A 23429-nucleotide genomic window follows, 5' to 3' on the forward strand; every position below is an offset into this window, starting at 1 on the left:
ACAATCTACAGCATATGTAAAGTGGAAATACATTAAATGCAGGGCATGTATTCAACAATATTAACTTTATGTATTGCTTTTTGAAAACTGTAAAAAGTGTAAAATTTTACAATTTGATCAATTGTTCAAGTCTGTTTTCCATACCAGTCTATAAAGTCTCTGAAAGCAGTGGTCATGGTTGTTATCTACTATTGGATCCCACCATCCAGACCCAGGCTGCCAATACCATAATCACCAGCCACGTCTGGCTATTGCACACTTGAAATGGAGCTAATCCAAATTGATTTCTACTGTAAGTAAAATACACACTGAATTTTGAAGTCTTAGTAAAAAAAAAATTACAGTGTCAATATTCAAAATAATTTTTATTTTGAAATGACACTGTACAGATATTGTGTTAAATAAAATTTACAAATGTGAAATTTACCTGTGTCTTTTCCACATTTCTTAGTGTGGAAACTACAAAATTGAAAACTGCACCTCTGACTTGCATTATATGTCTAATGAACAGTGCTCATCTAGGTCATGCATAATGCATTGTAGACTTTCAATAAAATCCCTCATATGAATAAGTAAACATATTCTGATATGTTAAAATAGCTTGGTTTTGCCATAATTATTTATTGTCAGTTTATAATATCAGCTATTTAAAAGCATACTTTCAAAAATTGTAAAAAATTTCTAGGAGAAGTAATTTTCTCTTTTATGATCAACAAAGCTAATATTTTTTTTCAGTAACCTACTATCATTCATATAATTTATGCCATTCAGCATAAATAAATTTTAGTGTTTTCTTGGGCCATCTACATGACACATTAAAACATGCCTTTTAAAAGAAAATCAAAATTTCCAACTTTCTATATAAACTAAATGACATATTTCATACTTTATTTAAAATTGTATTACTATTTCTTCTGACTTGATTGAATGTTTTGACATTGTCAATCCTTTTGGTGAGGGCTACTATCATATTTATAATTACTTTACTAATATAAAGTACATGCCAATATACCCCCAGGTCAGATGTCCTGTCCTCTGTTTTACAGATGCCTTGTTCACAGACAAGTTCCAATACCAAGAACCAGCCTATGCATCTAAGTTAGTAATACATGCAAGACCAAAGCTCTCTCGAATTAAGTATAAAAACTTAATCAATCTTGGGAATGTCCAGTCGAAATACGATTAATGAAGAATTACAGTTAGAGCATGTTTTTGAGAGCACCATATTACCATCTGCTGGTCCTCTATTTGTTGCATCCACAGTCTATGAGATATTAATCTCAATGACAAGAAATTATCATGGATCCTGACAGAATACAAAAGCAAGATGAGCTTTCTAGCAGCACAAGGAAATACAGAACTTTTAGGCATCGTTTTTTTCCACTGAATTTTGGAACTGGCCTATGAAACGCAGCCCAGCTCTCTTCTTTTACAAATGAACCAACAGATGCCTTGAGAGGTTAAGTGACTGACCGTTCATCGTTCGGAGTGAGATTGCTGTGGTCCTCACCCAATTCTCTGCCCATTATAGCATATGACCCTTCCTTCACCCTGAATTAACTTCATAAGACACATCCGTATTGACTGACTGAACTGGATTTCAAACAAGCCATCAAATTTTTTCAATTTGGCACATAAGAGAAATAATCAGTAGGACAGGGCAAAATTGCTTAAATTCCATGAGGACAGTGAAGTAAATGATCGCAGCCAGAAATAGTAACAAATCACTTTTTAGCGTAACAGCCAAGGATATTTTATTTTTTTATAGTTCTGTGTTTGCATTTTTCTTCTGCACTTGTGAATGTATTTGTCCTAATCAGAAATTGAAATTATGAACAGGAGTCAGCCCAGAATCCTTATACCTTTCCTCCTGTAAATGCCTTAGAATTATCTCTTATCGTTTGTCATATGGCTACCAAGTATCTTATGTGATTTTTAGGAATTCATTCATTCACCTTTAACTAGGTGATTACAAGTGTTTTGAGAACAGCAACTATGCTTTATAAATTATCATCATCATTCTAATAGGCTCTCATCAGAGACTAATACTCAGTAGAAATCATTGGCCTATTAGACAATCAATAGATGCACATTGATTGGCTGTTATGGGTTGTCTCCCTTCTGAATAGAAGATGCATGTTAAAGGGATTATTAGCATTTGGCAACACTTGTTGTTGATCATGTGTCATAAGGACCCCTGACCAATTACAGAAGCCGGGGGGATGGGCTATCCAGGTCTCCATGCCTGGATTCTATAATATCTATACAAACTCTGTGGACTCACACCTCTGGATTCCAGGTCATAGTACTTTATAGACAACGTCATATTTACCTTTATCATATTCTCTGATCGTTGGGAAGGGGCTAATGCTTAGCCCATTTCCCTCTATTGCCACAGGGAAAGATACAAGCAAAGTGAGTCTGAATCATTTATACAGAGCTGCACCATAAGGCAATGCAAGAGGCAGGTGCAGGTCTCAGATGGTTGTCTAAGTCCACATTCCACGCTCTATCTGCTAGATAATCCTGCCTTCCCTCTCAATAGAATATTTCCCTAGATAGTTCCTGAAACATTTATAGCAGAAGCCTGCAGAGTGACTGTTATAGAAGTTGGTGGAAAACTTCCAGGCATCTAAAAATGTAAGAAACGGCCACATTTCACTTTGGGTATTCACATTTGAGAACTGATGTGTGTGTGTTTTTCTTCCCCCTCCCCTCAAATATTCAAAAGTTTGATCTAAGGCAAAAGTTTCACTATTCCTCCCAAAACTGGAGGAATGAAAACACCCATGAATTTTCATCAGTTTGCTGTAGGCAGAAATTTGCTAGGTTGCAGGAAAATGGCTTAAAAATTGAGCTGAGATGAAATACTTGAACTTCTTGTGTGAACCTATGAAAGTAATATTTTCCTTCATCAGCCGATATGAAGTTTGCACAACCCTACATTACTTTGGTATAAGAATGACTCTTTCTGTCTAAAACATCGCAACACTGTTTGTATTCTTCAGAATACACTCATAAAAAGATTCTCATCCCCTTAATTTTGGCATATGCCGTTATTTCCCTTTTACTCTTTATTCCCATATTTAACAACAATTCCTATAACTAACTTCCTTTAACATACACTATGAGGCACCCTTATGGGAGGAGGGTAAATGGAATAAAACTGGAGGTTTTTTCTTTCTCAAAGTATCAAAAACCTGTAAAGGCCAGACACTTGCCCCCTACCTAACTGGGAACTGGGATAATTGAACTCAGTAGAGCCCTCTGACTGAGTTGCACCCTGAGACATTCACACTGAGTCTCCATTTCCGCAAATCATCATGTGACAACAACTTGATGCTCACTGAGGCTATAATCACCACAGGTAGAGCTGTTTATGCAGCGATGTGTTTCTCCCACCAATGGGACCAGGAGGATCCATCTGATGACACTTCACTCTACTTACATCCTTGTCACATCCAACTGATGGGTCCGTTTTACCTTTATTCCCTACATCTAATCAAACCTATTTCTCAAAGATATTTTTTCATTTCAGATCAACAAAGATTTCTGGAGGCATCAATTCCCTGAAAGCTGCTCTCATAGATTCTATAAAATATTTATGCTGATAATGACATAAGTAATGTAGATAGGAATTTATCAATGCATCCAATCACAGGCATCTATTTGTTTAATATGTTCGTTAGCATATAAGATGTGTGCTTCCTGTTTGACAGACTTATGGGTGAAGCACGCAATAATCCTTTCATTAATATTCTCCTTCAGCAAACCATTCTGTGAGCTTCCTTAATTATTAGAATTTGAAGCCAATGAAAAGACTAAACAAAGTGAATATATCATAATGTTGAAGCAAGTCGAGGTCTTGACTTTCATTAGTTTTGCCTCGCACATAGCTCTACTTTACTTTCTAATACACATCCTTCCTCAGAAGTATTCTATGATGAGAAGGGCACATGTTTTGAAGTGCTTTTTATTAGTAGTTGTGGGGAAATTGTACATATTCACATTCTCTTACTTGATGATCCTTCCTGTTTATATTAAGCAAGAAAGAATGGAAAGGTTGCTGGGTGGATTAAAAATACAGGATATCATTAGTGAATGTAGGAAAGCCAACTGGTAAATATTGAAAACAACAAATACTCGTGGCCTTATTAGTATTACAAAGCAGTCTAGATTTAGGATACAGTTTACTTAAACTCCACAAATTCACTTGTGTTTTCATTCAACACCTGTGTGTACTGCAGAATCTTTTAGAAGCAGATGCCAAGACAGGATTAGATGGGCAAGAGACGTATTCGGGGAAATGCCTATGAGGGAAATCTGGGAGGGAACCAGAGGGATCCTGGAGACCCTCAGACAAAGATGTTTATCTGACTCAAGAAAAGGAGAAAGGGGATAAAGGTTGATTGGAAGAAGCAGGTGTAAGAAAGTTTGGCAAGGTCAATGGCCAATGGAAAGGATTGAGCCAAAATAGCCCATCAAAGGAGTTCCCCATCTTCCAGGAAGGACCTACTCCACTGGCTGCCGCACTCAGCATTGTCTGGGAAAAGCGATGGGGAGGGTCAGCCCTAGTGTGATAGTGGTGATGATGGATTTCAGAGCACAGCAGCTGGAGCCCTTGCTCAGTTACACTCCCCTCAGTTGCAACTCCAAGAAACACAGGTTAATGACCACCACAGGCCACCTCTTGCATCACACAGACACAGATTTACTTTTTCTTACAGGGTGGGGAACATCTTATCCATGGTTCCCATGGGCCTCTCTTCCTAACAAGAAACTCAGAAGAGGTTGTATTTTATTATTTTTTTTCAATTACATATTACATACAATATTGTATTAGTTTCAGGTGTACAAAATAGTGAACAGACATTTTTAAAAGTTATGAAGTGATCACCCCAAGGAATTCATTACCATCTGACATCATACATAGTTATTACACAACTACTGACTATAGTCCCCATGCTATATTCTACAACCCCATGACAATTTTGTAACTACCTATTTATACCTCTTAATCCCCTCCCCCTTCACCCATCTTCCCAACCCCTCCCATGAAAATGCTCTCTGTATCTAGGAGCTTGTTTCTGTTTTGTTTGTTCACTGCTAGAATCTTCTGGTCTCCTGTAATACATCCCATTCCAGCATGCCTGCGTTCGTCAGCCTCTTTTTTCCTGCCTTTAACAGCTGACATGGCAACTTACGTGTTTCAACTTCTCATAGTGTTGGTCATCACAGTTTCAGGCCTCCAAGAGCCACTGCAGCAGCAACTTGACTCTATCCCCTAGGGTCCTTGCTAGGGTATGCCTTGTCCCAAGAAAAGCAACTCTTCCACATAGTCATACATTCTTGCATAGTCTGGTCTCTTTGATAAAGCGCCTTCAACATTCCATCACAGGGAATTTTGGCTCATCTCGGCTCAAGCCAGAACCTGCTCGCTAATTTTTCCAATTCCTTCAGTGTATTTGGTCTCTTTCCTTCTTTAGCAGACCCAATATGATTATCTGGGACTTACTAATAATCGCTCTGTATCCAGCAGAGGAGGAGGGGGCAGCTCCTGAGGGTATCATCTATATCCTTAGGAGGAGAGTATTTTTGTTTGTTTTGTTTTGTTTGAGCAGCCATCATTGTATTGCACATCTGGTACGAACCCAGTCCTTCCATACATAATGTGATTTAATCTTCACATTCGATTACCATGACCCCTACCATAACCATGACCCTCAAGAGACTGAGGCTCAGAGAGTTTAAGTCACTTGCCCAAGTCCCCCAGCTAGTAAGTGGTAGAGCAGGGATTGCAGTCCTGACCTGTGACACTCTGCAGCGTGTGTTCTTTCTACTTTGCCACCATTTGCTCTACTCAGTGAAGGGTCACTGGTGCAGTCTCTTGGGTGGGTAGTAGTCACTCCTGGGGAAATCCATGATGGGTGCTATAGGACAGGATTGGATTTGAGGGGTTTTGTGAAGCGGGGTCAACAATCTCAGGGAGCCAAGATATTAGGTTGGTGCAAAAATAATTGCGGTTTTTTTGTAATTAGCATTTAAAACCGCAATTACTTTTGTACCAACCTAATACTTCTCAGCCTAGAGATGCCAGAGACAGACAGGCAGACGGTGACAGTTCTATGAACCCAAACAGCAAGTTCCAAGGAGACACATATACACCTTTCAATGGTATGGATGTCTGTGTACACAAAAGTTCTTGGTCACACAATCCCACAAAAGAACTATCTAGTTCTGGGGCCATGTACATACTCATACACTCACTGTTATACACACACACACACACACACACACACACACACACACACCAGCACACCAGCACAATTCTATGGATGCTGAGGCAGATGGTGGGAAGGAGGGCTCTGGCTATGTCAGATAAAGCTGGTGATGCCGGATGTGTTCTCATGGCACTGGCCAGTTGACAACCATCCTGAAATGCTGAAGACACTGGCACTGTGGTCACTGTGGGTAGAGATGGCAACTTCACAGTTGAGGGGACAGCAATGTCCACTCATGTCCGTCTAATACATTAGCAAATCCAACAGCGGGAGTGAACCTGAGGCAGCTAGCCATGCCCACCGACAGCATGGCAGCCAGTATCCAAGCAGAGTATGTGGCCAGCCCATTCAGCATCAGGCCAGTGGCCAGCAGCACGAGGCCACAGCAGTGCCGTGAGGGCACTGGCACCTCCACTACTGTGCAGCAGGGCCACACGATGGGGCTGGCATATGTGATCCGTGTGCTGTGTGGCCGAGCTCATCAGCTGCTAACCAGAATCAGCAAGGCCAGCAGGCCGAGCACAGTGCCCACTGCCAGCCACCACTTGCCCAGGCAGCTGCTGGTGGATGAGAGTGGTGTCCAGAGCCCGCCACAAGGCCTCTAGAAAAAGCGATGGCGCTTTCTCAGGAAGGACAGTCTACTTCTGAAGCCCAGTGGTTCATCGCAAAATGCAGAGCCAATATCTTCCTGCGCCGCCATCCAGACTTTCCATGGAGATATCTTGCAGTATCTCCAGGTTTCCCCAACCATAACCCTGGCCTTAGCATAATAAGGCAGAGCATTGGGGGAGCATTGAAACGTCTCTGGAGCTCTGCAGCCCCATTAGATCTTCGGTCTGCTGAACATCTCTGTGTGTGTTCTCACTATGGGAGATAAGGGCCTCTTGGTAAGATTCCAAAGCTTGTTAACAGCCCTTAGTCTCTTATTATCCCATCTGCAGGGCACCAACACAACTTAGAAGGAACCAGCCAACTCCACTGTCTTCATAGACGTTATTAACCTGAAAATGTTCAAATGCCTGAATCATGCTGTACCACAGCATTCTTGTCCACCTGACATTTTCCTGTCACCAGCGTGAAATCCTTAGCAATTGACACCCCTTATACAAGGGAGTAGCCTTGTCCACCTACCAAACAGGACAGTGCCCTCTTCACCCACCAGATGATGAGTGAGCCACATCTACTGTGTTTCCCTGAAAATAAGACCCAACTGGAAAATAAGCCCTAGCATAATTTTTCAGTATAACATCCCTAAACATAAGCTCTAATGTGTCTTTTTGGAGCAAACCTTAATATAAGACCCAGACTTATTTTCGGGGAAACACGGTAAATCCCTATCTTACTGCTTGTTTTCCTGGAGAATGCCTGTGACCACTTGTGTTTCTTGGGTACTGTAGGAGGCAGGTAACACTGAGACAGAATTAGATGTGCAAAAAATGTATTAGGGGAAACATCTGTGAAGGAAACTGGGAAAAGAGTTGGAGAAGGCTGGGAGAGCTGATAGATTGTGATGCAGGTCTGACCCTTGTGAGGGGAAAGGGGAGAAAGAAAAGCTGGGTTCAAGAGTTGTAGACAGTATGGCAGTGTTGGCAAAGCTGTTTGCTGGTGAATCCTCAAGGCAAGGTTGCCCATCAGAAGAGTCCTCCGTCTCCCAATAAGGGGACTATCTTAGCATCCTTCAGAACCTATGGCACACGGTCTGGCTCATGGGGCAAAAATAGGCTTTTGTTGTTAATTAAGCTACTGCGTTGAAGTGTTTCATTTCATCAAAACTTAAAAGTAAACAAAAGAATGCAGGGAACTTCACAGACTATATCTCTTAAATTTAATAGCTCTTTTCTTTATTTTGTTATGTTTGTGTGTCATTTCATGGCCTCAATTGCTATAGTCTCTTGTTCTGTAATTTTATTTTTATTAGCTTTTGGAAGTCCTCAAGAATTTCAAGGAGATTCTATAAATTACTTTTTGATTAAATTGTTATGTTGAGAATCCTAGATGAAATGGTCTGTGTGGGGAGGGAGAGGGGGTGATTACCACAGATTTTTTAAAGAATATATATTTTTCAGTTGTAAATTAAGCATAATTAAAACACTAAATTGTTGTGGTAAGAATTAATTCTTCATATGGTATTACATCAATGTGGATGTCATTTCTACAGATGCACAGCAAGCTTCAGTCTTTCCTCCAGTTTTTCTGTATCCGTTTTTTTTTTTTTTTTTTCTATTGTTATAGCCATCTGTGCATAAAAGCTTGAGATACGTGATTTCACCTGCATCTCCACCTTTAATGGAATCTCATCAGGCTGTTTTAATTTCTATTGAAGTGCAGTATTCACACAATTCAGCACTAAATGTCTAGAGAAAAGAGATGCTTAAATACTCAAAATTATCTCAGTCATAAGTCACTTGAAATTATCATTTCATACGTTATTTTATTTTTGTTACTTTCAATTATTTCAAATCTTTCCATTTTTACCTGAGTTTCTCTAATATATGTAACACCCTAATCACATTACGCATAAAATAAGTCCCTAATGATTCTAGAGGGAGACTCACAGGGCATAAGGACTTTTGTAACCAAAGTCTATTTTCTCCGGAATGAAATTCACATGTTTGTCTTTTTAAATGATTTCAGAGAAGACAATAAACCTTATCAATAGAGTAGAATTGATTCCACTTGCCTGTTATTATTTTATGAGAATGGCCCATCTTCAAAGAAATGATCAAATCGACCATAAAGAAATCCTCATTGATATTAACATTGGCATTATACGACAGAAAATAATGTAGTCTGCTCTTCTCCACTTGGGTAGGCACAGCCTTCCACAAGACACAAACATTTTCAGCAAATTGTATGACGAGTTAAATTCCTTTTTAATCCTTTATGAAGAGAAGGGATTTACGACAAATGGAATTCCCATTATGGCTTATGTTCTTGATCAGTTTCCAATGCAATATTTGCTAGGTTTGAAGTTAGTATATATGAGTCAGATGTACTCCCTTTACTGGTTGTGGTTCACTTGTGCTCTTATCAGAGGCGCCTGGATGGGACCATGTATGAAACTGAACAACCCACTTTCGTACTTTTAGCTTGAGGTCTTTAGTCGAAGCCTGAGCAAACTATTCTCCCTCTCGTTTCCATAGGGTCCTACCTAGATCATGCTTAGCCTTCCACAGTGAAGGCAGTTGCCCATTAAGGAACATACACATACCCACGTCCATTAAAAGGATAGATACGAAGGACAAGGGAAGAGGTCTACCCAAAGCACAGCCTGAGCAATAGAAGAAAGAACAAAGTAATAACCAAATAAAGTGAACATGTCTGTGTCTTTCCATTTATTCTCACTTTACTCTTTATATTTAAAACCTATGTGCTACAAGGGTAACATGACTGTGTTTCTGAAGATCCCATTTTTCTATCTGGTATAAGGCTCCCTCGGGTTGCAAAGAGATTTAAGGAGGAAGTCGTATAGATCCATTAGAGTAAAGGTCCTTAACTTCGTGTAGAGGAATCATCTCACCAGCTAAAATTGTTTGCAAGATAGTGCGAACATGCATTTATCTGAGAAGCGCATTCATTGCTTTCATTAAATCTTCACGGGGCTATAAAAACAACAACAATATTAAATATATTAAGAATGACTGCTGCAATTTATGGGGGGTATTTTTGTTTCTTTTTTTCTGCTGCCTATCATATTTCCTACACTGTTTTTGGAGTTTCTTTAACACTGTAAAAGTACTTGCCTTTGAATTTCTCACCCTGCAAATATAGTGTAACTTTCACTCTTCCTCAGATCCAAGTCTGTGCGTCCAGAAGATTCTCTCACCTCTGTTTCACTGAGATGTCACATGATGTGATCATTCCAATTTAAAAGCACTTTTTCTCTAACAAAGGTAATTTTCCCTTTTTCAATGACACGTTCCTCATTCTCCAATATTTATTTATCCACCCAGCACATCAATCAAGTACCCAAGGATCCCAGCTATTACACTTACTGCATTTCCTCAAGCCTCATCATTTCTACCTATGCCTTCATGCAACTTGTTACTTTCTTGAGAAATTCACCTTCTTCTTTCTCCTTTACCAGAACATATATTTATAACCAACCAAAATGCCAAATAGAATGAGTCCAACACTAGCAGTAGTGCAAGAGGCTTAATTAAGTTTCATATTAGTATGGGAAAGGAATTTCTAAACACTAAAATAAGAAAACATCAGAAAGAAAAATGAGTATATTTTAACACCTTTTTATATTTAAAATTTAAGTTTAAAAGAGAAATTAAATTTAATGATAAAATGCAAATTCAGAAAAATATGGGTAACATATATAGCAGATATAATGCTGATGACCTGAATATAAAATTAGTTCTTATATAAATCAATATGCCCAAAAAATATCTCAAAGGAAAGTGCATAAAAAACATGAGTAGTTAATTCACATACAAAGTACATACAAAGTATTTTTCATTGAACAAAGATAGTTTGAAAGCCTACTTTATAAGCAGAACTAGTAGGCAATTTAAAGGAAAAAGAAAAGGGAGTTAATAAAATAACTTTGACACAGGCATACCAGAAAACAGGATGCAACTTTAAGCTCATGTTTTAAAGTGCATCTAATGACCTAAAAGGTACTTATAACATATTTTTTTAAAAAACAATGGACTATAAAACACTACTGCATAGCACCTGTGTTTTAAAACTGGACCCAAGTACAAATCTGGAAATATGGAAACCAAAATGTTAACATTTCTTTTAAAATTCTGGATTCTAGGATTCTGATGGACTATTTTGTTCTTACATTATATCATTGTATAATTTCTAAATTTTCTAAGAAAAAAGTTAGATTTGTATGTTAAACAAAAAAAATCAGAAAAAAACAAGTGTCATTTTAAGATTCCAACAAGATGACTGAAAACGCTATGATTCAAAAAATTACTTTTAAATGGAAGATAATGTTTTTATACTAACTTGAAAAGTCTGCAAATAATGATAGAAAAATATCAAGGTAAACCTAGTTCTAAAGCCAGCGCTCTGTACAGATTTATGTAACCCTAAAAGATTTATGCTCAGGATAGCTTATAACTATAAGCAGTGATTTCATTTGAAAACTTTTCTTCATTTATTATAAATATTAGAGTTGGGGAAAAAAACAAGTAATTTTAAAAGTGTGATTAACTTTGAAAAAGATAATCAGTTTTCTTTAAAAAAATAAAAAGCAATTAACCGATTTTATAAATTTTTGTATAAAGATAAAAATGCAAAATAAATGTGAAAGAGCTCTGTAAACTTCAAAATCTACTTTATTAATTAAAAATAATTATGTATAATTAATTAAAAATAGCTAAGTATAATGCTCTCTCCTTTTGTTACCCAGGACCTCAAATAGTTAATAATTCTTAACCAATTAATTAATGTGATATCGTACATGATATAGACATGCTGCATATACTTTCTGGTTAGAAAGTACTAATTTAAAAATGAGTGATTCTCCTTTAAACTGTCAACTTTTAAAATTAAAAGGATTTTTAATTGGCCTTAAAAAAGTTCTGTGCTTGGCACTCTTGATCAATTATGTAGGTAGGTACGTAGGTAGGTAGGTAGGTAGGTAGATAGATAGGTAGAATACACATTCATTTATGCTTACATGTATATACATGCTTGTGTACTTTATCTGACAAAATAAATGATTTCAAAATCCTGAAAAATGGGTTGGTCATCGAAAATCGAATACTTTATCCCTTACCAAAAAAAAAAATGATGGATCTAGTGTCTAGTATCAGGACACAGGTACTCATTTGTTTGAACCTTTAAAAGTTGAAATGATACCAGAGCTTTGTTTTCCCTCGATATCTGACTTTCTCAGGACACCCCAGGAACTTGGTCATGTCCCACACTTCTGGAGAATCTATGCTTTTCACAAACCTTGCTGAGACTACTCTAGCGGTGTGAGCATAATGACTGGCATGGCTTGAGAAAGAATGCTCGAGAATCATGGGTGCTAGGCTGGCCATGACCTCTTGCAGGAGCAAACAGAATGTGGTACAGCTCTAATGCCAGAGAAGGGAAATATAGGATGTGCATTTGGGCAAAAAGAAAATGACAGTAGCAATTACAGCCACAGAGGAGGGATTTAAAGAAGCAGTCTCTTGACTCAAAAATATCCATCATAATCATTAATGCCAATGAATCCTAGGGAAATTAAGAAAATCTAAATATCTCCCAAAGAGGTACATAATTTTAGTGATAGGAAAACATTGATACTGCTTTACTCTTTTAAAGAATCCTACCAGCAAAAGGCATCAATATTTGTTTGAAAATAGGAAAAAGGCTATATTTGGCAGAAACACATTTGAAATCTATCCAGAATGTGTTTTTGTTCTCAATGGAACAACAGAACTTGGCCTCCCTCCAATTTTACAAAGACTTGCACATATTCATATATGTACGTGTTTGTGTCAAAGCAAATGAAATGTGTAACTTTTACAGATATTCTTTCCTCCTTAACATAACACAATTAGTAAAGACCTAGATGGTTATGATAGCTGTATTGGTGCTTTGCGTGGCTTTTTTGAGCGATAGGAGAAAAAGACTTTGTCAGGTATCCTTTTAAAAATGTGCTTATATATGTGATACTTAACTATGAAAATGTATAGTTTATAAATATTATCATGTTGTGTCAACTGTCTGCAACTTGCTTGCTTATGCTCAGCAATATGTCTGTGGGAACTTCCCATGTTTGGTGCATACCACTCTTCCTTTGAACTATGCAGGTCCACTGCATACTACTAGCTAATATTCATTGAACACTTTTGATGTTTCATTTGTATTCTTTCCTTTAATTTTCACAAATGAGTCAAATACTCTTATCATCATCTCCATTTGACAGATGAGAAAAGAAAGTCACAGAAAAGTTTAGCTACTTCCTCCAATGTCACACTACAGGGAAACAGCAGAGCTAGGTTTTGAATCTAGATAGTTTGTCTTCTCTACAATATTTCATCACATCCTTTATAAATGCCTAAGATTTCTTAAAAATATTCCCTCATTAGTGGACAATTCCCTTATTACAAGTTTTTGTGTGTTTTTTAAAATAAGCATTGCTGCAGCAATTTTCCTTGTCTTAATCTCTTTATGCATACAAATGAACACCCAAATGTATGCAATTAGAATTGCAGTTTCTAGGGGAAGATTAATCACAGGTCATCCTTCAGTACTTACATTAAACTACTAATGTATTTAAATGTTTTCTCACATGATGGTCTTTGTGGCAGCTCCCAGGCTTTTGTACATTATTGGATAGAATAAGAAGTCTTACAATGGAAGCAACAGTGGAACGTTGGGTCATATTCCTTTTAGTTTGTTGATGATCTACAGTTACAGAAAAATATATGCAGCAATTTTGAGTTTATGTCCTGAGCCAGAATGACAGTGGTCACATCAACCTTTTCATTGGTGACACCTTGATGTTTATGAGGTAAAAGCATAAAAATCTTTGGCCATTTGCTGACTCCCATAGCAAAATGTTTCCATTCTCCCTGATTATTGGAAAACATGCTAACAGCATTCAGAGAGCGAGCGCGAGAGGGGGAGCTAGAGCGAGAGCGAGAAAGAAACTACAGCCTAGAGGTTAAGACTTCTTACCGTAGAATGAGACAGACCTAGATTTAAATCTGTTTTTCTTCTTAGGTGTTTTGGGGATAAGGTCTCTCTAAACTTGTTTACCCATTTGTGAAATGAAAATATTGGCAATACCTCTGTCAAAATTTTGTTAGAGATTAAATGAGTTAACACTCGCAAAGACCTTTATCCAGTGCCGAGCGCATAGTGAGTCTTCATGGCCATTATCATTAGTAACTTCAGTGGGAAACCTGTGAATCCCAAGTCTATCCCCATTTCAGCCTACCTGCCTTGTAACTCCTATGTTATTCCTTCCCATTACATTGTAAGTAATCACATATTTTTCTGTCTGCCTCTAGCTTTGTATTTTAAGCTTCCTGGAAGAAGGGAGTCTAGTTTCTATATGCATCTGCAAAAGTGCCTGGATGGTACCTAATACCATTTATTTTTTTATAGATGAACGAATATTGGAGGTGCAGAAAACAGATTCCCAAAATGCTCTTTCTAATTCTCCCCCATCTTTTTGGTTATCAATCTAAGCATCTCTTAATCGTGTTGACCTCTTTACATTCCTTTCATCCAAACATACCAAATTTTCCTTTGTCATATTATTTCATGTGGCAGTGTGATTTAAATAAACAACTGAAGAAAAGATAACCAGTTTTGAAAGGCAGAAAACTTTCTGAACTATATAATTGGGCCAAATCAAAAACAAAAACAAAATATTTGACACTTACGTGTTCTCATCTGATCAACATGACAACCATGCAGGCTCCTGCAGGCCACAAAGTAAAAATGTGGTTCCAGCTCTCTCATTTAGTTATGCACATTGATCAAAATAAGTGGAGAGTGAGAAATTTCCATTTCATTCTGTGTTGTATAGACACAGCATGAAGTTGTTGCAGTTTATTTTATTCTGTTTGCCTGGAGGAAAAGTCGTTCTGCTGTTTTAATAATACATTGAGACGGTTTAATGATGGATGGGGCTTCAGAACTCTTAATCAGCTTGCCAGGATGACTAGTGTAAGCCAAACCTGTGCAGCCATAACAGAGATAAGAAAAAATGCCACCAAACATAATGAATATGCTGACATTACTTAGTTATTACTTTATCATAATGCTTTCAAATTTTGTTTCATTATTCTACAAGCTTTTTTTTAAATCCTCTTTTCCTGTTTCTCTACTTTTTGTTCTTACTTCATTCATTTCTTTATACCTTTGCATATCCACAGCTGACTTCAACCCCTGTATTTGGAAATTCTGCTTTCATTTGAACAGAAATTTGGGATTCATTCTTGTTAAGGTCAAAGAAAAAAATATCTGCAGCTGAATCTGTGCGCCTGCCAAAGTACAAAAGTGAAGTGAAACGTAGGGAAAGTATCCAAAATGAGAACGAAAAGAAATACATGAGTGCAGGGAATTGGAATGCTCTGGGTTTCATCTGATCTGTGTAATTTCTCCCCTACACCACAGTTTTCATCATTCTGTATCTGCACATTGTACAATTTCTTACAAGAAAACTGTGAGAGAATTTAAAGGATGCAGTAAAGAGTTTGGGACTGAGTTTAATTCTGACCCTCCTTCTCATTACTGGGTAGTAAAGGGTTGAGGTTGCAGAAGTTAGAGAGCATTTATGCAGAGCAGGATAATAGGGTGTGGAGAGACAAAACAAAGGAATAGGAGACAGAGCTTTGCTGGTGATCAGATGCAAACCTGGAAAGTATTTGGCAGCCTGGCAGCTTCTGCCAAAGCAGCAGTACTCTAAGGCAGAGGCAGATGTCCAAATGGCCTGGTCAAGCCCACTCTCACCACCATGTACCCAAAACACCCATTAAGGGTTGGTGCACAGCAGTCTTGATTCTGTGCCCACTGTTATACGTTCCAATTCTACTTCCCAAAAGCAGTATGATTATTTCTGACGCCTCTCCTACTAAGCACTAGACTAATGAATTATTTCTTTAACCATCATGTAAGACATTAAAATAAATAATTGGTTTAGTGTAGAATAGAGCAATATTAAAATTGCATCTTCAATATCAGAAAACAACCTCCCCGTGTCATGAATCAAAGTTCCAAAACCCAAGCATAATTAGTTGGAGCTCTGGTGGAAAATGTGTGTATAATGAAGTTCTTACATTAAGGCTAATGCCTTAGTCCCTCAGAATTAGCAAAACTCTCTGCTGTATGAGAGGCTATCTTGGTTCTATCAAGATGATCTTCTCACATATGGTTCCCAGTTCTTCTGCATCACTATCTAGTCATTATCCAAGACCAACAGCACAACATAACACGCTGAGCATTTCCTTATATTCGTGATGCTTAATATTTTCCTAGAGGTCTTATTATGTCTGACAGCCATTGTTCCATCTTACAGACCTTATGTAGAATCTGCATTGATTAAACCTCAGTGGCTTTAAGCATGGTTACTCCTAATTTCAAACTCTCAAAGCCAAAACGTATGACGGTTCATTACTCCGTGATTGGTGTTGTGCAAATGCTCTCAGTAACTTCTTATTACTTGCACAGGGTTGCTTTCTGAGTTGCATTTCAACTACCCAGAGATATTGATTATACTTAGTTTTTGGATAGTCCTCTAAAACAGCTTCCCAAATTGACATAAAGTGTTACGTACACAGCTGTGGGTCAGTGAGTATGGTGTCCTAAAGCATTTATTCATCCACATAGTCATTTACAAGTCACTTCTTGAACACACACATGTGGTGAGGCACTGCGAAAGACGACGTGGCTTATTGACATTACAACGTGGTGGAGAGAGATAAAAACATAAACCAAAGTGTACAAAATGGGATATATACTGTAAAAGGCAGAACAAAAGGAAATTGACCAACTCTACTTGGGAAGTGGGAATGGTCATCTATACAAGTCCAAGAATTCCTGGCGTACCATTAAAAGAAAATGTCAGATGCAGCTAAAATGTGTGTCATTAAAACTAAAACTCTGAATATATAGAAAAATGGACAAAACAGGACACTCGGTGAACTCTTCAGAATTTGCCCTTCTCCCTATCCAGAAATGAAAAGTGAATTCTTAATTTGCAAAATGTTGACATTAACCAGAAAAATATTTGTTTCCTACTACTTCTTCTAGAAACTCCCACAGTCTTCTCACCATTATGTTTTGACCTTCCAGTCAGAATGTAGGAAAGTCAATGGCTGTGCTCATTTCAGAAGGAAATCAATGAAATGTATGCATTTTGTATATTCTACCTGCTAGACTATTTAGGAGATTATATTTAGGAGATTAATTTTTGTATATTCTATTCTCCTAATTTTTTTTTTAAAAAGCACAATTTCAAATTATTGCATCAATATAAAACTTAAAATACTATACATTAAATATTCTCTGCGAAACACATCTTAATGCTGCAGCCCCTCCATCTTTAATCCTTCAACGAATTCAGGATAAAATTATAGCACTAGAGTATTAATTGCTAATGGTTTTTATAAAAAAGTTTTTGATTATTCTCATGTTCTCATATATGCAAATTCCATTCTGTGGTACCTTTTTTTGTTTTCAAAGTAATTATCAATAGAATTAAATCATTCTTAGTTGTCAGACATTCAAAGACTAGTAACAGAACATCTGTTAGTTGATTCATAGGATTCTTTCATACTCTCAGCTTCATGAAGTCTATGAAAACTGATCAGTTGGAATAGTTCATGTGCTACTTATAAGAAACAAAGCCAATAAATAAATATTAGGTAGGACTTGTCTTTTTTGCAGGCATTATAAATTCCAATCTTAAGAAGAAGAGTTTCAATCTATGGATGATGACACCCAATGTTTGGTCATTAATTTAGTAACAGAAGGAACACAAGAATTACTTGACCTATGGTTAAATTAAGTTTTTTTAAATGATTCAGTAATGACTGCACGTTAGTAGAAAACACAGAAAGGCATTTGAAAGGATATAATCACTCATCATGCTTTCCCCAAGGAAAACCACTATTTTCTTGTTCAAAAAAAAAAAAGAAAGAAAGAATACTTGAACAAAGCACTAATGAACTGTTATCTTTATCTTTCAAGGAAAAAAAATTTAATTAAAATCACTTTCACAGCAATGAAAACTATTACGATATAATGATAGAAGATAATAAACCACAATTGTTGCAAATTGTTCAAATTGTTGCCAATATCTTTCCTCCATTAGACAAGTTAATAAATAAATTTAATTTTTTTCATAGCAATAAATAGTAACAGACATTGCATAAAGCTAAAATGCCTATCAAAAAGAAACGTGCTGACAACGTGCATGTGTAATACACGTTTTGTGTATTCCCCAAGGTGAGATATGCCATTGAGATGGGAGAATTGGGCTGATACTATGCATGATCAAATTAAAAAGCAAAATAAAACAAATCAAAACAAAAAGAAGTAAGCCTTGTTAGTCACAAAGGCAGTGGGAGCAGCAGCGACTGGGCTGAGGGCAGCAAAAAGATGTGATTTTTAATCTTACCTCATACTGCTCCACGGGAAATACGTTGATACTTGGTGCAATTAGTTCCCACAAGAACTCCACTCTAAGGAGCCCTGGCTATTTCTTTACTTTCCAAAGACTATTATAATAATATTTTTAATTATTACGAAGCTTCCACCAAAATGCTTAGGGTGCTACATCAACAATTAAAACATCATCATCGTAAACAATAATAATTAAAACCACATAAAGTGCACAGCACAACACAGCCGCAAAACACTGAACACAATGGCATGTTCAAGGAGAAGGATTGTTTTTTGTAGCGCTCTCTGTAATGTGATATTACAAAGCCATTTTTCTGAAGTTCAAAACCAGAGCAGTTCAAACAGCACCACCCATTTAGAAACTACAAAATGCCTGCAGGTTGCTCTATGGAACATTGCTCTCATATTTGGGAGAAATACTTGGTATTCATTGTCGCCTTTATTATTTTTTTATTTTTTGGTAACTCTTATTAAAGGATTTTTTGACATTCAATATTATTTTATATTAGTTTCAGGTGTCCATTGTCTTCTTTATAATCAGAACTTTCAAAAAATAGTATAATGCCGATTAAAATGAGGAAAGAAACTGCCAACAGAGTTTCTTAATGAATAGAAAACACTTGTAGGATTTTAATAATTTTGCCTTCCTTTTCCATATTCCTCTGATGGTGATGGTTGGCAGGTTGCTTAAACCATTTACAGTTTTATTTCAGCATCTGTGAATGAGGAACAATATTGTTTCTGGAAATGGAGAAATTACTTTAAGTTGTACAAACTAAAGATTCTATTTACCAACCAAGTAATTCACTTAACCATACCCAGGAATCCAGTGTTTAGTCAGGGACACTAATTCTCTGGTTTGAAATACATGTATGTTGTTTTTCCATGTGTGTTAGGGATATAACATTCAGTGACATTTTCTTTATAGAAATGTCAAACGTATTTTTTTCTTGTTTAATAAAAGTAAACTTTTGATTGAAGTCTTTTCTACACACTATAAGGTGAGCAAAGTATACACATATAGCTTGATGAATTATCACGAAGTGAGCATACAAAGCAATCACCACTCTAATGAATGAATTGAACAATTCCAGTGTCACAGAATCCATATCTTTGCACTCCCTGGTTTTGATCTATACAGAAATAGATCTATAATGTGTCTCGTCATTTATGACTCTTCGTTTGCTCCACATTATGTTTGTGAAATTTACCCATGATATCATGCGTGGCAGTAGTTCCTCCGTGGACGTTGACTGCATGGCATCGTTTATATGAATATGCTACAGTTTATTTGGTCGTTCCAGGTTTCAGACTGCTCTCATGAACGTTTCTGAACTTGTCATCACTTGGTGCACACAGGTTTTCATTTCTGTCAGGTATACACCTATACAGGGATTGCAGGGTCATTGAATTTGTGCATGTTTAGCTTTAGTACTAGGTATTTTTATAGAGGTTTCCAAGGTGGCTGGCTCATTTTCCATAACCACCATCTGAATGTAAGAGTTCCAGTGGCTTAATACCTTCATCAAGAATTTTCATTCTTATCTTTGTAAACTTTTAACTTTCATTTTTAAGTTAATTCATTCTGTTTCATTTTTCATATTATCTCATTTGGGTTGTAATTTGAACTTCTCTGATTAATGATGCTGAGCAACTTTGTATATGCACATTGGACATTTGACTATCTTCTTTTGTGAAGTGTCTCTTCAATACTTTTGCCCATTACTTTTTTAAGTTGAGATGTCTTAATGATTTAAAGAAGTCCTTTGCATACTCCTGGTGTGAGTCCTTTTTCAGATATCTGTATTGCCAACATCTTCTGCTCTGTGGTTTGTCTTTTCTCTTTCTTATTGGTGATTTTTACTGAACATAAGCAATCAATTTTAATAAAGTCCACTTTGGAAGTCTTTTACTTTTATAACAAGGGGTTTTGGTAGCTGACTTAAGAAACATTTGTCAACTCCCAAACCCTGGAGACATTCTCCTTTGTTATTGTTTAGAAAAAATATAGTTTTACCTTTATATTTAAGTCTACAGTCCACTGAGACATAATGTTTTTTCTTAATAATTTGAGATAGGGCTCAAGATTAATTTTTTTTCTATATGGATATCCAACTAACGAACATTTGTTGTAAAGAACATCTTTCCCTACACACTAAAGGGGAACATTATCAAAATCCAAGTGACTATCACTGGGCACTGTGTGTTGCTTTATTTATCTATACTTAGTCCATTAGATACTGAATAATTGCTGAATTACAAGAGCTATGTATGTCTAGATATTTGTCAGTGTAAGATTCCAAACTTTATTCTCAAGATTGGCATTTCTATTCTTAGTCTTTTTCTTTTCCATGTGTAATTTAGATTCAGTTTGTCAATTTCCACCAAAAGAAGATGGAATTTTGATTGGAATCCCATTGCATGTGTAGATCACTTAGGGTATATTTGATATCATTACAATATTGGATCTTCCAGTCCATGAATACAGTACTTCTCTTCATTTGCTTAGTCTTCTTTATTTTCTCTTATGTCTAGCAGTATTGTTTGTAGTGAGTTTCCATATCTTTTGTTGGACTTATTCATAGGTATTTGATATATTTTAAAGCTATTCTAAAAGTTATAATTACACAATTTTTATTTTCTAAATGTTGCTTGTATTTATAAATAAATTTGCAGTTTGTGTTAATATTGTATAGAGAAAACATGGCTGAATTTACTAATTAATTTTACTAGTTTTTCTAAATTATATTTTAGGCAAATAATGACTTGTTCTTCTCCAATAATTTTCCTATTTATTTACTTAGCATCATTTCACTTGCCACAATCTCCAGAAAAATCATGAATAGAAGGGGTAATAGTAGCATTCTTATCTCATGTGTCTCATGGGGCAGCTTTCAATACTGAACTATTAAATAGGATGTTTGCTGTAGGTTTTTGCTGATTTTTTTTATCAAATTGATAAGTATACCTCTATACCAACTTTGATAAGATTTTTTTTTCATGAAAAAGTGTTAGATTTTATCAAATACCTTTTCAGCGTCTGTTATAATGATCATATGATATTTTCCCTTACTTCTCTTGACATGGTAATTTACTGATTTTTAAATGTTCATATTGAAATCCCAGAATAAATATGCCAAATAATTATCTTTGCATTTTTGACAAGATTTCCAAGTATGAGAAAATGTTTCATTATAGAATTAATAGGATTTTTAAAAATCTATCTTATTTTCAACAATATTAGACACCTTTTTATAAGGCACACAAAGTTACCTGCCATAGATAACTTCACTTGTTTTCTTTTACCCTGAGGTATGCTTTCATAATGACCTGGAGAATTTATATTTCTTTGTCCATTACAGCTCATGTAACTTAGACACTGGTTTCTAAAAGTCTTTATATAGAAATAAATATGAAATATTGTACATTTGTGGGTTACGCTTAAACTAAAGATTTTTTTAAATGATCTAATAACTGGCTTTTTATTATATGCATGTCATTTGCATTAAGCAATTCTGATGTCCACTTTAAAACATTATTGAAGGCTTACAGAATTATAAGCAAAATTTGTCTGCACTTTCTCAGATCTCAGAGTAGTAATCTACTTTCCAGCACCTCTTCCAACCTATCTTATACTTCTATATAAAGAGGTTTATGTAAACAGGTAGGTATGGTTTTTGAAAAGTCCACATAAAAATGCAAAAAGAAAGTTGCACAAATATATATAGGTCCAATCAGTTTAAAAACATAGTTTTTCCTTCTAGTGAACCTCCAACATTTGGAAATGGAAATGCTACATACACAGTGCTGTAGCATGGAAGTACTAAAGTAGCGAGTCTTGCCTTTTCTAAGAAGTATTTGAAAAAAAAATATTTGAAGTTAACCCAAAAGGAGCAATTACTAATCAAATGAAGTGATGGAAGAATTTACAAGCAAGTCATTCAGAAATTTAGAATTGCCACATATTTTAGGGGAGAGGATTAATAGCTAGTCTTTTGGTCTCCAATAATGTCTCATGTTCAAACAGAAAAATGTAGAAACTAAGTCAAGATGATAGTTTAAGAAGCAGCTGCAGCCCATTTTAGAAGCACACACAAGCAATCCTTTAATGCTGTCACTACACTAAGACACCAAATTTAGCATAAAACAATACATTTTGGGGAAAAAACGGTCAGGGCTCGGAAATTTGTCTGCACCAAGAACGTAAAGTTTGTGATAGGTAGTAAGTTCATGTGATTTAGCTCAGCTCCATATTTTTTAGCCCTTTGTAGTAAAATTTAAGTGTTTTCTCTGTCTTCACTCTTTAAAGCCTGCTAGCACTGACAGTCCATCGTATCTAATTTATGAGAATGTTTAACAAAATAGCATTTTCAACTTTTATTATATTCTTCATAACAATGTCTGGGGTTCATCTCCTAAGATTTTGATTTCCTAGAAGGAGCACTGTTCCTTCCATTTACTAAATGGTCAATATATTTAATATGTGATAAATGTTTGATTAAAGAATGACACAATTCAATTTTCAAATTGTATCTTTTAAAATCTTGAGGGTGAAGTAGTCTGTGGATCAAATTAACGAGTTTAAGTGAAAAAAATAAGTTCATGTCCTTACTCATACCTCTCGTTTTCACTATTAACTTTTAGTCAACCTTGGAGTTTAGGATGCATGTTTGAAATTATTATGCTATTTTACTAAGAGAAGTTAAACTTTCTTAGATACTCTCAGGGTAAAGCATTATTAAGATGAAAAAATATTTTTATTCCTAGAAACGAATTGCATTTTTTGAGTGGAGATTACTTTGTTCCAGTTGGTTTTACTGACTTCTACTCAAATTTGATTTTCTGTGTTACTTCTTATTCTGCCTGTGCAATCTCTAAAGGGACACTTTGAAAAAAGGATTTTTCCAAAACTTGAAGTAAAGAGGCTTATTTTTTACATGTACACTTCTTGTAATAGCTTTATATTGTATTTTCAGAAATATCCTGATAAATAAAAATTTTAAAAATTAGTTTCATGGCCTTATTTTAGTAATCAAACAATCATGGGCA

General features: G+C 36.0%; 1 pseudogene; it reads right to left on the reverse strand.

Annotated features, from left to right (window-relative positions):
* Positions 1-6374: 6374 nt before the first annotated feature.
* The window catches only part of LOC148758461 (transmembrane protein 125-like), a 72166-nt pseudogene continuing 55111 nt past the window's right edge, over positions 6375-23429 (reverse strand).

The sequence above is a fragment of the Rhinolophus sinicus genome, chromosome 3 (genome assembly GCF_057876585.1).
Source record: "Rhinolophus sinicus isolate RSI-liver-muscle chromosome 3, RSI-T2T, whole genome shotgun sequence".
NCBI classification, from domain to species: Eukaryota; Metazoa; Chordata; class Mammalia; order Chiroptera; family Rhinolophidae; genus Rhinolophus; species Rhinolophus sinicus.